Below are 13,945 nucleotides of genomic sequence, written 5' to 3'. Positions count from 1 at the left end.
CTGAGTGTCGTAACCCCATTGATTTTTCTCTGGAGAGTTACATGCTTCAAAAAGTGTCGCCTTCCAACTCGATGTTCAGTTTTTCTTAGGACATTCTGAAGAGGAAGGCCAGTTACCTTCCTAGTCTGACCCAGTCACCTGCTTGCTGTTCTTCCACGTGGTCTTCTGCCTCCTATTTTGTATTGTATGATAGACTTCTCCAGGTTGTCTTCATCCCTCCTTGAGATATGTCCAAGGAAAAGTATTATACTTTCACTGACATGTGTAGAGAAGCATTTTCACTATCTTCAGTTCCTTAATGATGGACTCATTTGTTCTCCTTTCGGTCCAAGCTACACGTGGCATTCTACGCCAACACCACATCTCAAAGGCATCGATTTGGTCTTTGTCCTTAGCTTTGACGGTCCATGTCTTACAGCTGTAAAAGAACACGGAAAATACAAGTGCTTCAACCAATCGAATCTTCGTGATTTTGGATATAACCCTATTCTGCCAGATCTCAGTTAGTTTACTCGTGGCTGCACGTCCCAGGACAATACGCCTCTTTATCTAAACGGAGTTTAATTGAAATACCTTACACGGCACCTGAGGCCGTATTATTATTATTATTATTATTATTATTATTATTATTATTATTATTATTATTATTATTATCTCAAATCAACTATATTATATGTAGTGTTGTAATGAGAGTTCCATATTTTATTTAACGAGACTTTAGTACTGGAGTTGCACATATTCTCATTGTTTAGTGAATAACTACAAACAAGCAATGATCATATAAGTTTGAACTAGTGCTTCATCACTTGCCCCACGACGTGGTCACAACCGTACTATAACTCATAACACTCACTTTTAACACAGGAACACTGGGGTATGTACGATGTTTAGTCGTCAGCCCGAAGGCTGGTTGGATCCTCAACAGCTCCACCATCAGTTGTCATAGATGGCCTAGGCATGACTGAAGAGGCGTTCTTCGGGAATGAGGTGTGCGGTAGTTTTACGTTCCTTTCCTCACCGAGCCAGAAGTTGCTATTACATATCACTCTACCAAGCCCACTGAAATGCATGCACCAATCGACCCTATGAGCAACATTCTCACACCATTCATAGCAGTTACTGGCTACATAAGGGATTGCATTACTAGCATCACTCATACCTCAGTCACTTTCATTTTGTCAAAGCCAAGGATAAAGCTGAGACAGATCAATGAAAGTAAAAAAAAAAAAAAAAAAGAAATGCTCTAGTCTAGACCATACCAGAAGACATAGTGCACTGTAAACACTAGGTCCCGCCGTCAAAGGCACAACTTTCACAAAGTCATTATTATTATTATTATTATCATCATCATCATCAGGAACATGATTTATAAGTGATCGTAGCACTGAAGCGTCTTCTACGGGCTTCTGGACTCCCCAGTGCATTTACATTTACCTGATTGACACATTACCACGAGATAAAATTTAAAATAACCGATTGTTCGCAAGCGTATTTGATAATACACGACGTAAATGTAGCATAAGACTAATGTATGTACGAGGCTGACGATATCCTGACTTGCTTACCTAACCTGACGTCCTGTGGAACGGAAGCAGACCGAGCTCGATAGCTGGAATCGGGTAAGTGCGGCCAGGGTGATAATGGGGTCAAACCCCACTGTCGGCAGCTTTGAAGAAGGTTTGGGGTGGTTTCCCATTTTCACACCAGGCAAATGCCGGGGCTGTACCTTAAGGCCACGGTCGATTCCTTTCGATTCCTAGCCCTTTCCTATCCCATCGTCGCCATAAGACCTATCTGTTGGTGCGACGTAAAGCCAATTTTAAAAATAAAAAAAGAACCGAAACGGTGTAAGGATATACTGGCTAGGTTATACTTTCTCCACAAATAACACACACAGAATCAACATATTTAGAGATACTCTCAAAATCAACCACGTGCATAGGCATGGAACATGGTAACAACATCCACCTTCATAATATAGGACAACATATGAATCACACACTCTTCCATCACTATGCAAAATAATCACCAGATTTAAACAAAACAGTCACTAAAATTATTCTAGCTCGTGCGATGACCTTGCAAGGAAAGTTTCACATTCGGATTTTCTCAGTCTCCAGAACACACGCGAAATTACACTGCACATAGTTTACAAAATAAGGTACCTTCTTCTTAGCTCTAATATGTACACCATCTTGGTAGTGAGAAATGCTGGATTATTAACCGCCGCCACGTAATCTGCTTCAGCACTCAGGAATGCAACCATGCCTTGAAAATGATGCACAGAGCATTGATAGGTTTAATCTTCCGATATTTATATAAAGTCATATACAATCATAATCACTTAGTGAAACAACTGTACATATCAGTCCTCCTAACCGGGTTTTGAATTCACACTTCTCTGGGTAGGCTGAAGCTCGCAACGTACCGGTAATAAGTGCGCTTTTACTTATTCCAATTGAAGTTGAGGTTAGATGCCCTCATGCTCCATCACATTCGACGATAACGTAGCAAGCATTAACTTGAATTCAAGTTCATGGTCTGAGACCATGACAAATACATAATCACAGTACGAAGTGAACTAGCTTAGCACTTCACAGCCCTCAGCAGACGCCGCAGTAACACCGAAGTGAATCAGATGTCCCAGTCGAGACAATAGCCCTCGCGGCGAACCAACCATTAAATCAATTTTCCCGGTCACGTTGTTCTTCCACCAGCTGTCACCTCCTACCCTTGCATTTTTCTCCATGTGAACTAATCACTACATTGCATTCACATCACATGTGGTACGCCGTTTTGAAAACATTGAGGTACTGACGCCTACTGACGCCTTGAAAACTGTTTGTTGAGTGATTTGTGTCGTCTTGGACAAACAAACCTCTTCTTAACTTTCTTTATATTAAGCCCTCTTCCCTAATAAAGATTCCAAACTTTTGGTGGCACAGAATGTCACCAATTTGACACGATGTCTTACAGTGAAATAAATATTGCTTATACTATGTTAACCCCACTGTCGGCAGCCCTGAAAATGGTTTTCCGTGGTTTCCCATTTTCACACCAGGCACATGCTGGGGCTGTACCTTAATTAAGGCCACTGTCTCTTCCTTCCCACTCCTAGCCCTTCCCTGTCCCATTGTCGCCATAAGACCTATCTGTGTCGGTGCGACGTAAAACATCTAGCAAAAAAAAAAGCATACTATGTTAATAAGTACATGACCTATAATGTGGGCGTAAATAATGCCGTAATTACAAAATCGACTTCTCCACATGGGGTTAAGATTCTGTACCGTTAACAAGTTCATAAATAAAAAAAGTCAAATACAGTTCATAGATATACTTACTCTATACAGGGAACAAAACTTTCAGTATGAAAACATATTTTATTTCTACATTTAAATTCTGGGCCACATCAGTGGATAACTAATTGGGGATATAACAAGCAAACAGATCAGACTATAAATAAATAAGACAATTTAGGTATTAAAGAACTTACGAAAGTATAGCACACTTGAATATGAATATTTTCAACTACATACTCAAAATTGGTATTCAGGGCAGTGATGGCACAATCATAACTGAGTAACACTTCGAGTGTTAACTTTACTAATTAACGTGTACCCAAGTTAGATTTTAAACAATATACTTACAATTTCATCCGCTAACGCTTCGTAACAGTACAGCCATTATATCAGTTCTGAAGCATTTTGTGTATTTTGTAAAATATGTGCAATTCCTTTAGTCTTTCAAACAGAACCCTGCTAATTCTCGATAATATCCTCCTAAAACTAACAACTTGAACCCGTGGAAGTATTGGTTTCGCTCTATTTGACTTCCGTACAATTTCAAATTGCAATTGAAATGACAATGGGACTTTCCGGTGATTTTCCGTATTCTCAATGCCGAATATCCCTAATGACCCTGTAGAAGAGTAAAAGGTTGTAATAATGTACCGGTGTTATAGACCCATAGGTTTCCAGAAGAAACAAAATATTACCCTCTCGTTTCAGTGAGGTTAGAGAGTTTATTTTGTTTATTTCGACTTTCCGCAACTGAAAATTGCCCCTCAGGACGAAGTACACAAAAAGAAAAGGGTAGATTTCATAATTGTGAGTTGATTACATAATGGTTGGTAAACATGTTTGACATATGTTGTTGCATTAAAAAGTTCGGGAGATATGGTTCTTCAGGTTTTTAAAAGAATATTTCCAGTCAGATGCTGCAACTTCTGTTATTAAAGCCTAATCGAGTTAAATGATCTGCAGAACTTGTCGAAAGTAAGGAGCGGAATGGTTCCTCTAGCGCCAACCATTAATCCGATGACTTCGATATCATCCAACTGGTATTCTTGGTGATAGAATGGTATGGTTGGTTCATAAGATATGTTCTTTTCATCGTGTTCTTCATTGGGTTGTGTTTCGGGTGTTTCGAATCTGATCGTCGTGTAGCCCTTTCGGTGGTCTTTGAAGGCCATCATGTCAATTCCACGGATGCTGCCTGTAACAGACAAATAATGAAATTCCACGAAGACTGTACAGCCTCAGTCCCGTAACGCTTGAGCAATGGCAGATCGTATTTTATGATCCCTTGTATTCCGGAGAGCTTCCCCATGCGAGCAGTAACAGAAGACGTAACGTTTTGCCCTCCTTATGTTTTTCGGAGTCGCTGAGATGAACAGTGACACACTGCATGTCGTTTAAGTCCAAGTTCATTTCCCATCGACATGGGGGTGAGAAGGCGCAGTTTATGGATTTTTGTGTGTTGCATCCCTCTGAGCGGGAGTGGAAAGGGGATGAAGTATAAAAGTAACAGGGAACAACCACTATTAAAGTAGAATCCATAGTTTTCGGTATCGCTTAGTTGAATATTGACACTCCAGATGTAGTTTAAGGTCAAGTTCACCTGCATTGGCACGGGGGTGAGAAGGGGTGAAAAAGAAAATATCCAAAATAACCGAGATTATGGATGAATGTATGTTCCAGCATAGCTTTCAAACAAACAAACAAAATAACAAAAAATGCTGGTGGAGGCAAGACCCCCCCTAACTCCGTGACTCTTTGAATGCCGTTTACCTCATACTTCAGGCCCAGTCGCAATGGAGGTTAAGAAGGGGCGAAAAAGGAATGTCCAAAATGACCGAGGTTATGGATGTATGTGTTATATTCCAGCATAGATCTCAACTGTACTGTCTGGAAAAAATCACGTGGGGTATGACACCCCTAGCTTCCCTGGCGGAGGGGATGATACTAAAAAATAATCGAAAACGACGAATATTACTGTCGAATCCATAGTTTCCGGGGTCGCTTTGACGAATACTGGCACTCCGGATGCCTAAGTTGAACGTCATAACCCATCACAGCTCTCAACTCGGTACGGATATGAGTTAGTATCTCGAACAGATATTGGAGGAATAAGACATCCCTGGGGGAGAAGGTGACATGTAAAATAGTCGAAAACAGCCGATATTAGTGTCGAATCAATAATTTCCGGGGTCACCGAGATGAATAGTGATACTCCGGATGACGTTTTAGTCCAAGTTTAGCACCTATCGGCATGGTGATTCAGAAGGGGTGATAAAGAAAATGTCCAAATTCATCGAGATTAAAGCTTTTTACACAGTTTTAGGTGTCGATCGGCTGATTGGTGACAGTCCCAGTGACAGTTGAAATCGTGTAAATCATATCTATAATGCGACGCGAAAATACTTTACCGGTACATTTTAACTTTTTAAAATTATTGTTTGAAGGTATCAGCTACTTCCCAGACACTCTGGGCTGCCTCAAGGAATTACTTTAAGGCAAAACAAAATAATTTCAAGCTAAAACGTACAATTATACACATAATATTTCAATTTAAAATTTACAAAAGAGTTCATAAACAATAAATCAACGTCACAATTAAGAAAACTTTAAAAAACCCACTTGAAATAAGTAATACAAATCCGAAAAGTAAAAGGTGTGAAAGAGAAAATTATCAAAATTGTAGATGCGCGTGTGTACGGTCCAATATTTTCCAGAATAGCTCTCAACCAAACTTCGTATAAATACGAATTACTATGTCGAAAATGTACTGGAGGAGTAAAACACCTTCTAGCAAACCTAAGGGAGGGAATGGCGTACAACAATAATTGAAAAGGACAAATGTTAGCGTCGAATCCATAGTTTCCGCGGTCGATGATTTGTATTGGGGCACTATGGATGCCGTTTAAGTACCAGTTCAGCTGCATAGGCATAGCGAAAAGTGGTGATGAAGAAAATGTTCAAACTTACCGAGATTAGTTTGATTAACGAGAAAGAAAATAATCTATAAGACTTGTAATTAAACACAACAATAACTTATAAAGTACAAAATAGTTCTTAATCATTCAACGCCACAATAACGAAATCTACAAAAATTCTCTTCACACAATTAACAGGTAATAGAATACCTAAAGGAAACAAAATTCCCGGGCAGTGCCTGGTAATAGAGCTAGTAATTAATATTTTACATCGATAGTGACTCTCGGCAGGAGTGCGTCTGCTATTGTAATCATTACTCTCCACATCGACTTTCACTGGCGGTAGGAATGGGATATTTCTCCAACTCCTTTGTAACTAGCATTAGCAAGGAGGGACTAGCATTGTAATTAATAATTCCCTTCTCGATTTGACTGGCAGAGGTCAAGGGAGCATGGAAATTTGTTCAAAACTCTCCTAACCGATTGTGTTTGGGAGTAGGCAAGTGTGCCCGCCATTGTAAACAAATTTACCCATCTAAACTGTGACTGGGATTAGGCATAGTGGCCTTGCTATTATAATGGAATCTCGCCAACTTGGTGTGACTGTCATTAAGAAAACGGAAATATAATTATAATGATAACAGCACAACTCAATTTTGACTGGCAGTAGGGAAGGTGCCTGCTATTATAAAACTCTTCAACTGTAATCTGTCTGGAAGTAGGAAAGGGCGCCTGCTATTGTAACGAAAACTCCCCAAATCGATTGTGATCCCGCAGTAGGGAATGAGGCTTCCCATTTTATTGAAAACTTACCTACTCGATTGTGAATGGCAGTAGGCAAGTGAGTCTGCCGTTATCATCACAACTCCGCAACTCGCACTTTACTTTGGAAACAACGTATGGGAACCTCCCCCTGCTGTTTCTGGATAATGCTAAGAGACGTGCGATTTAAAAATCTTATTCCAGTAGCGAAGTAGGGATAAATTTGCTAGGCAATGAACAAGCTGACTTATCAGCTAAAGAAGCAAATCGTCTTCCTCTACATGATCAACACTTTCTAATTCCCCACACGGATATTTCTCTTTTTCTTACTACAAAGATCCGAGGACAATGGTTAACTGACTGGACACGGAAACAACTCACAAGACTCTGATATCAGGCGTGGATCTACAGATACATTGATGCTCATTACTAGAATACGTATAGGCCACAGCAGACTGACTCGTGCACATATCTTTAGAATGCGATCTATACGATCATTTGTGTAACTTAAACCAGAATGATAATGTATGTGACGTCCTGAACCAAGATACTCAGTGTAAAAACATCATTAAGTGTTTTAGTCAAACAAATCTATTCACTGGCATGTAATCACTATGTGATCAATATGTACTATTCTTATTTTTGTAATTGTAACTCCATGTAATCAGTGTAACTATTCTTTCATGTATGATTATGAATGTCGCGATATGACTTTTTAAGTTAAAGCGACAATAAATAAACTTCAATATATATACTAGCTGATGTACCCGTGCTTCGCTACGGAATTCTACATTGTATACAGAATTCTAGGTTAGGTAGTGTAAACGTTGTGAGCGAGATTGTATTAAATTGCATAGCACCGGGTGAGTTGGCCGTGGAGTATTAGAGGTGCGCGGCTTATGAGCTTGCACCCGGGAGACAGCAGGTTCGAATCCCACTGTCGGCAGCCCTGAAGATGGTTTTCCGTCGTTTCCCATTTTCACACCAGGCAAATGCTGGGGCTGTACCTTAATTAAGGCCTCGGCCGTTTCCTTCCAACTCCTAGGCCTTTCCTGCGACGTAAAGCCACCAGCTTAAAAAAAAAATAATTGCATAGCTCTTAGCATTACCATAGAAACGCGACGGTGAAGTCACCAAACGTCTTTTCTCATATGAATACTGAGTTAGGCCCGCTTGCCTACCATCAGTCAGTCAGGTTGGGGAGTTTTCATTATAATGATAGATACTCACGCTCCACCTGCCTTTTTACATCCTCGGAAAGACTGTCTTAGTAGTTATCCCATTGCAATGACGTCAGTAGGAATGGCGCGATTAAAAGCAATGCTTTCATATGAAATACTCGATCAAATGAAAAACCACACATTTTCTCCCTTTTAACGAACAGTACTACGCTGCCGATCTAACAGTCCAAAGTTCCAGAGCTGGAATGACAAGGCCGCAGACAGCCGTCTCCCGGTAATGGGCTAAGATGATTAATTTGTAGACTTTCTGATTTTTCTTGAATTTTCCATTGCATTACAACTATTTAATGAGACCTAATTTAGTGTACAAACGTGATATGTGAATTTTTTGGAACGGCATTTGACTGTATTGTTATATAATGTGATGTTTGTTTTTAAGAACTCTTGTTATTTGCGATACAAGGATGCAGCAACTTCGTCTACGTATATTTGTCATTCTTCTTTTAGAAGAATACGGTTTGTTGCGGATAAATATTACCTTCGACTAATGCTTTTTATTTTTTCTGTTTGTCCTTTTTATTAGTTGGTTCAGTATTTCTTAAATACAAAGGATTGAGATCATTTTTAATTACCTTTGCTTGGTTATCTGTTTATTATCTGTAGTTAACTGCTACAATTGGTTTTGATGGCTTGTTTCTATTTTCACATGCAGGGTAAGTTGGTATGAGGAGCATTGTCTCGATAACTTAAGGGGAAAGGATTCGAAAGCCACTTATCTAGTGTCATTCCATTTTTTTTTTTTGTGCTGTTAATTGCTTTCTAATGTGCTAAGGCTGTTTTCTCCATAATCATAGCCTAAATATTTTAAAATACGCACACCAAAAGATTCAGTAAAGCCACGCGGGCTTTCTGACTTGATAATTTCTAAATTGACTCACCAACTTCCGAAATAAATAATCAACAAGGTCAAACGTTATGTTGTTAGTTGCATTAAGGTTAAAGAGTTGGTAGGTCCACATGCCTGTAGTGACTTGCAGTGCTGCTACAGCAACAGCGAGGGAAGGGCGATTCGGGAGGGGGAGGAAAAGCAAAAAGAAACGGAGAATGAAAATGAATGGCTGAGACGTAGAAAGGTTTGAAAACAAAGCGGGCACAAATGAACGAAATAATAAATGAAGAAGTAACTACGGCGAAGTGCTGTGTGTGGATTGAAAGAGAATTGCGTTACGTCTCTCCTGTAGGTTGCAGGGATAGAAGTGACTGGCTTGTTGATCTTGGAGGAGATTCCATTCATTACTGCTAATAAATTTGGAACTTGGCATTTAAATTCAATAACTACTAGTACAGAGAAATACCGAATGCTAACGTAATTCGAAAGATCGGGGTTGGTAGTAAATCATTTTCCTACAAATCATCGTCTTTTCTTCCTGGCCTTTTCCCTGTTAACTGGGGTCTGTACTTCGTACAGATTCAGCCCAGTTTTACGGCCGCATGGCTTTCCTGATGACAACCCTGTGTGAAAAATGGTGGTGGGGTGGTGATTATTGTTTTAAGGGGAAGTACAACTAGGCAACCATCCTCCATGTAACACTAATCAGAGGGAAAAAAGGAAGCGATCCGAGACTTCGAAAAATGAAGATATCGCCCAAAGAAAGACGGGGGCCACGAAGGGCGTGAAAATGAAAGACTCCCTTGGCGTCGAGTGCTCTAATACCGTCGGGGTCGGACAAAAACAAGAGTTGACCAAGGGAGGTCGGATAGAATGGATAAAAGTGAGGAGTCTGGCACAAATAAGTGGATCCAGGACTGAGCTAACGCCCCGTGGTCGCCAGCCCACGCTCCCAAGTTCAGAGCCCATGGGGCGCCTTTTAGTCGCCCATTACGACAGGCAGAGGATACCGTGGGTGTTATTCTACTGCCCCCACGCACAGGTGGATGTGTGAAAGGATCTGTTCAATATTGCGTATGTTCTGTATTGGTTTTTAGTAGTTTGTTGTGTGTAGATGGAGGCGCGTTTTGTGACAAACACCCAGTCCCTGAAACACAAAAATGACCTACATGGAAATAAAGTCCTCAACTCGACCGGGAATTGAACACTGGGCCTTCGGAACCGAAGGCTAGCGCGCTTACCATTTAGCCAATGGACTAATGGACTAATTTCCTATAAATATACTGTTAATTTGTGTTTCAGTTACAGGTAAGACATTGTTTGTATTTATTATTCATGTTTGGGACCAGTCAGAGTCAGTCTCTCTCTCTCTCTCTCTCTCTCTTTTTTTTTTTTTCTTTTTTTTTCGCTGTGCCCCGAGTGAGCCACCAAGATACAAGGGTTGTCCAGTAGCTGCGTTGTCTCACAGATTTTGCTAAAGTTTTGTATTTAGCTATTTTATGGTCTACTGATCGTCTCGGCGAAATTTCATTCTCGATTTCGATATGACCGTATGGGTAGTTTCCCTTGTAAGATCTTAGCCTACAAAGCAGAAATGGCAAGGCTACCGTAGTTAGATTGGAAGAATATCGCTCGCGAAAGCCGAAGGCTATCAGTTGCAGCAAATACGGTACTTTAATACACCAATACCGGACAGGTTGCGGTTTTCGGCGAGAAAGTTGATAGCGCTGCTACCTGCATGGCTTGGTGTGAAGTACAATTCAATAACCCATTGCCACTTGTATGATTCTTCGCACACTGGCGTGTTTATAATTATTTAATGATCTTAAATTGCAGTTTACAAATGCAAGTATCGCGGGTGCCGTTATTTGTGCAGTTCATAGCTGCAGCAATTATGGCATTGCAAACTGTTCGAAGTCATATGGTGACAAGCCAAATGAGCTTTACATATGTCAGGATTGTTTTCATGCTTACGTTACTATTTCTATGTAACGATTAATTGTTTAAAGAAACGAATGACGCATGTGGTATGTGGAAGACAGAAGGGGAAAATACGAGTAAGAAAGGCAAAAAAAGTAATGCACTTGTAACATGCACTAAGTGACTTTGTTTGTACATACAACTGAAGAAACATCCTCTATTAACATTAATCAGAAAGAAAATGGAAGAGGTCCGATGGTGCGGAGAATGAAGATATCGGTGAAAGAGAGAAGGGCCACGAAGGGCGTGAAAATGAAATACTCCCTACGCCTCGCAATCCTAACACCGTCGGTGTAGGAAGAGAACTAAAATTGACCAAGAGAGGTCATATAAGAAAGATGAAAGTGAAGATCCTGACACTATTAAGTGTTAACAATGGCAGGCTCAGCTTGGTGAACCGTGGTCACTAATCCGCGCTCCCAACTTGAGAGTCCCTGGTCCCCATTTTACTCGCCTTTTATGACAGGCAGGAGATGCCGCGTATGTCATTCTACAACCCCCACCCACAGGGGTAGCATCCATCATATCCAAGCCTATCGTAAAAGGCGACAACTCAACTCAACTTGGGAGCGTGGGTTGGTGACCACTGTTTCCTTTGCTGAGTCTGGCATTGCTTCAAATTCCTTCACCTTTACTATCTGACCTTCCTTGGTCAACTCTTATTAGAGGTAACAGAAGATGATTGCCCAGTTATACGTCCTCATAAAAAGAGTAATCAGCACCACCGCCCCTACCACGGATGCATTCTACCGCTTCCACCCGCACGGGGTTGTACGCCTGTGTAAATATATATCATCATCATCATCATCATCATCAGTTGCCCGGGTGGTCACAAGTTATTTAAACATATAGTTCTTATAATCCTTGCGTTGGCTTGGCTTTTGTCACTCCCATTCCTTAATTACAGCTTCTCATTTCCTCCCCATCCAGTGCTTTGGTTGAATGGTCAGAGTACTCGTCCTCGTTTCAGGGGGAGGGGCGTAAAACTATTATTATTGTTATTATTATTATTATTATTATTATTATTATTATTATTATTATTATTATTGGTAGTAGTAGTAGTGTAGAACCTCCGTGGCTCAGACGGAGGCGCGTCGGCCTCTCTCACCTGGGTTCCGTGGTTCAAATCCCGGTCACTCCATGTGAGATTTGTGCCGGACAAAGCGGGAGCAGGGCAGGTTTTTCTCCGGGTACTCCGGTTTTCCCTGTCTCTTTCATTCCAGCAACACTCAATTACCATTTCATTTCATCTGTCATTCATTAATCATTGCCCCAGAAGAGTGCGAGAGGCTTCGGCAGCCGGCACATTTCCTAACCTCGCCGCTAGATGGAGGCTTCATTCATTCCATTCCCGACCCGGTCGAATGACTTGAAACAGGCTGTGGATTTTCATTTCATTTCAGCAGCAGTAGTAGTAGTAGTAGTAGTAGTAGTAGTAGTACCACTACCACCGAGCGAGTTGGCTGTGCGGTTAGGGGCGTGCAGCTGTGAGCTTGCATCCGGGAGATAGGGGGTTAGAACCCCACTGTCGGCAGCCCTGAAGATGGTTTTCCGTGGTTTCCCTTTTCACACCAACCAAATGCTGGGGCTGTACCAGAATTAAGGCCACGGTCGCTTCCTTCCCATTCCTAGGCCTTTCCTCTCTCATCGTTGCCATAAGACCTATCTGTGTCGGTGCGACGCATAGCAAATTGTAAGTAGTAGTAGTAGTAGTAGTAGTAGTAGTAGTAATATTACTACTACCCATTTCAGAGGGCCGGCTGAGCGGTGATTTTAATCGCGTCTTTTAATCCATGTAGTTTGGGGGCTGTAAAAGGCATCCGGCCGTAAAACTAGACTAACTTCATTCAAAGTGCTGGTCCCAAGTAGCTGGGAAAAGGCCAGAGAGGCTGGGTGGATCCTCAAAAGGAATCGGCTTTTAAATTTTAAGACCTAACGAAAGGCATAATGCTCGTTTGGAGGTTGTCCATATTTTAAAATTCCATTCTTAATTATTAAGATCGTTCAATTATTTTGACAAATATTTCCAATAAGTGGAGACGCAACTCTCTGAACTAAGCATAATTATGCAGTTCCTGGGATTGTCACTCCTACACGCTAGATGTCACCGTCGCTGTTCGCATTTCGCTCAATGCTGTTGAGATAGAGCTGTCCGATATTTGTGTATTAATGTATTTGGTTCCAGTTCCACCAGTGACAGGTTAGACTTTCTTTTTCCTGTATATAACATCTCTTTGGCATGTCCTATATATACCCGACACCGCTTGACAACCTATTTGAAGTAAACTGCTGTCATAAAAGCTCCCAATTCATTATTTCACGTTTTTTTTAAGAAGTCATAATTTTCAATGTTTCCAAGTTAATAGTCTATTTAATACAGTATATGGCATTTCAGTCAACTGAAGTTATTAGTGTCAATGCGTAGATCGATGCTTTTGTGGTTATGGTGATGATAATAATAATAATGAGAAGAATAAAAATCGTATAGTCCCAGCTCACCGAGCTCGATAGCTGCAGTCGCGTAAGTGCGGCAAGTATCTAGTATTCGGGAGATACTAGGTTCGAACCCCACTGTCGGCAGCCCTGAAAATGGTTTTCCATGGTTTCCCATTTTCACACCAGGCAAATGCTGGGGCTGTGCCTTAATTAAGGCTACGGCCGCTTCCTTCCCACTCCTAACCCTTCCCTGTCCTATCGTCGCCATAAGACCTATCTGTGTCGGTGCGACGTAAAAAAAAAAAAAAGATCTCGGCTACCGTGGACAGACTTCGATGTTATGTAGGCGCTTCTGTTCCGATGTTCAATTTTACTCTACCAGATGACGGAGAAAATCGGGTCCCCGATGTGCGAGGTATGACGGAGTTTTTTTTTTTTTTTTTTTTTAGGGTAAACGTAGTGTGTGTAATCTGAGATGTTTTA

At 41.0% G+C, this 13,945-nt stretch overlaps 1 protein-coding gene across 14 annotated transcripts in view; it reads left to right on the top strand.

The window, feature by feature from the left end:
- The window catches only part of heph (polypyrimidine tract-binding protein 1 heph), a 1,355,684-nt gene that overhangs the window by 1,159,993 nt on the left and 181,746 nt on the right, over positions 1 to 13,945 (top strand). The window lies entirely within an intron of this gene.

This window comes from Anabrus simplex, chromosome 1, assembly GCF_040414725.1.
Source record: "Anabrus simplex isolate iqAnaSimp1 chromosome 1, ASM4041472v1, whole genome shotgun sequence".
In the NCBI taxonomy this organism is placed as follows: Eukaryota; Metazoa; Arthropoda; class Insecta; order Orthoptera; family Tettigoniidae; genus Anabrus; species Anabrus simplex.
This window is presented reverse-complemented; position numbering and strand designations above follow the sequence as displayed.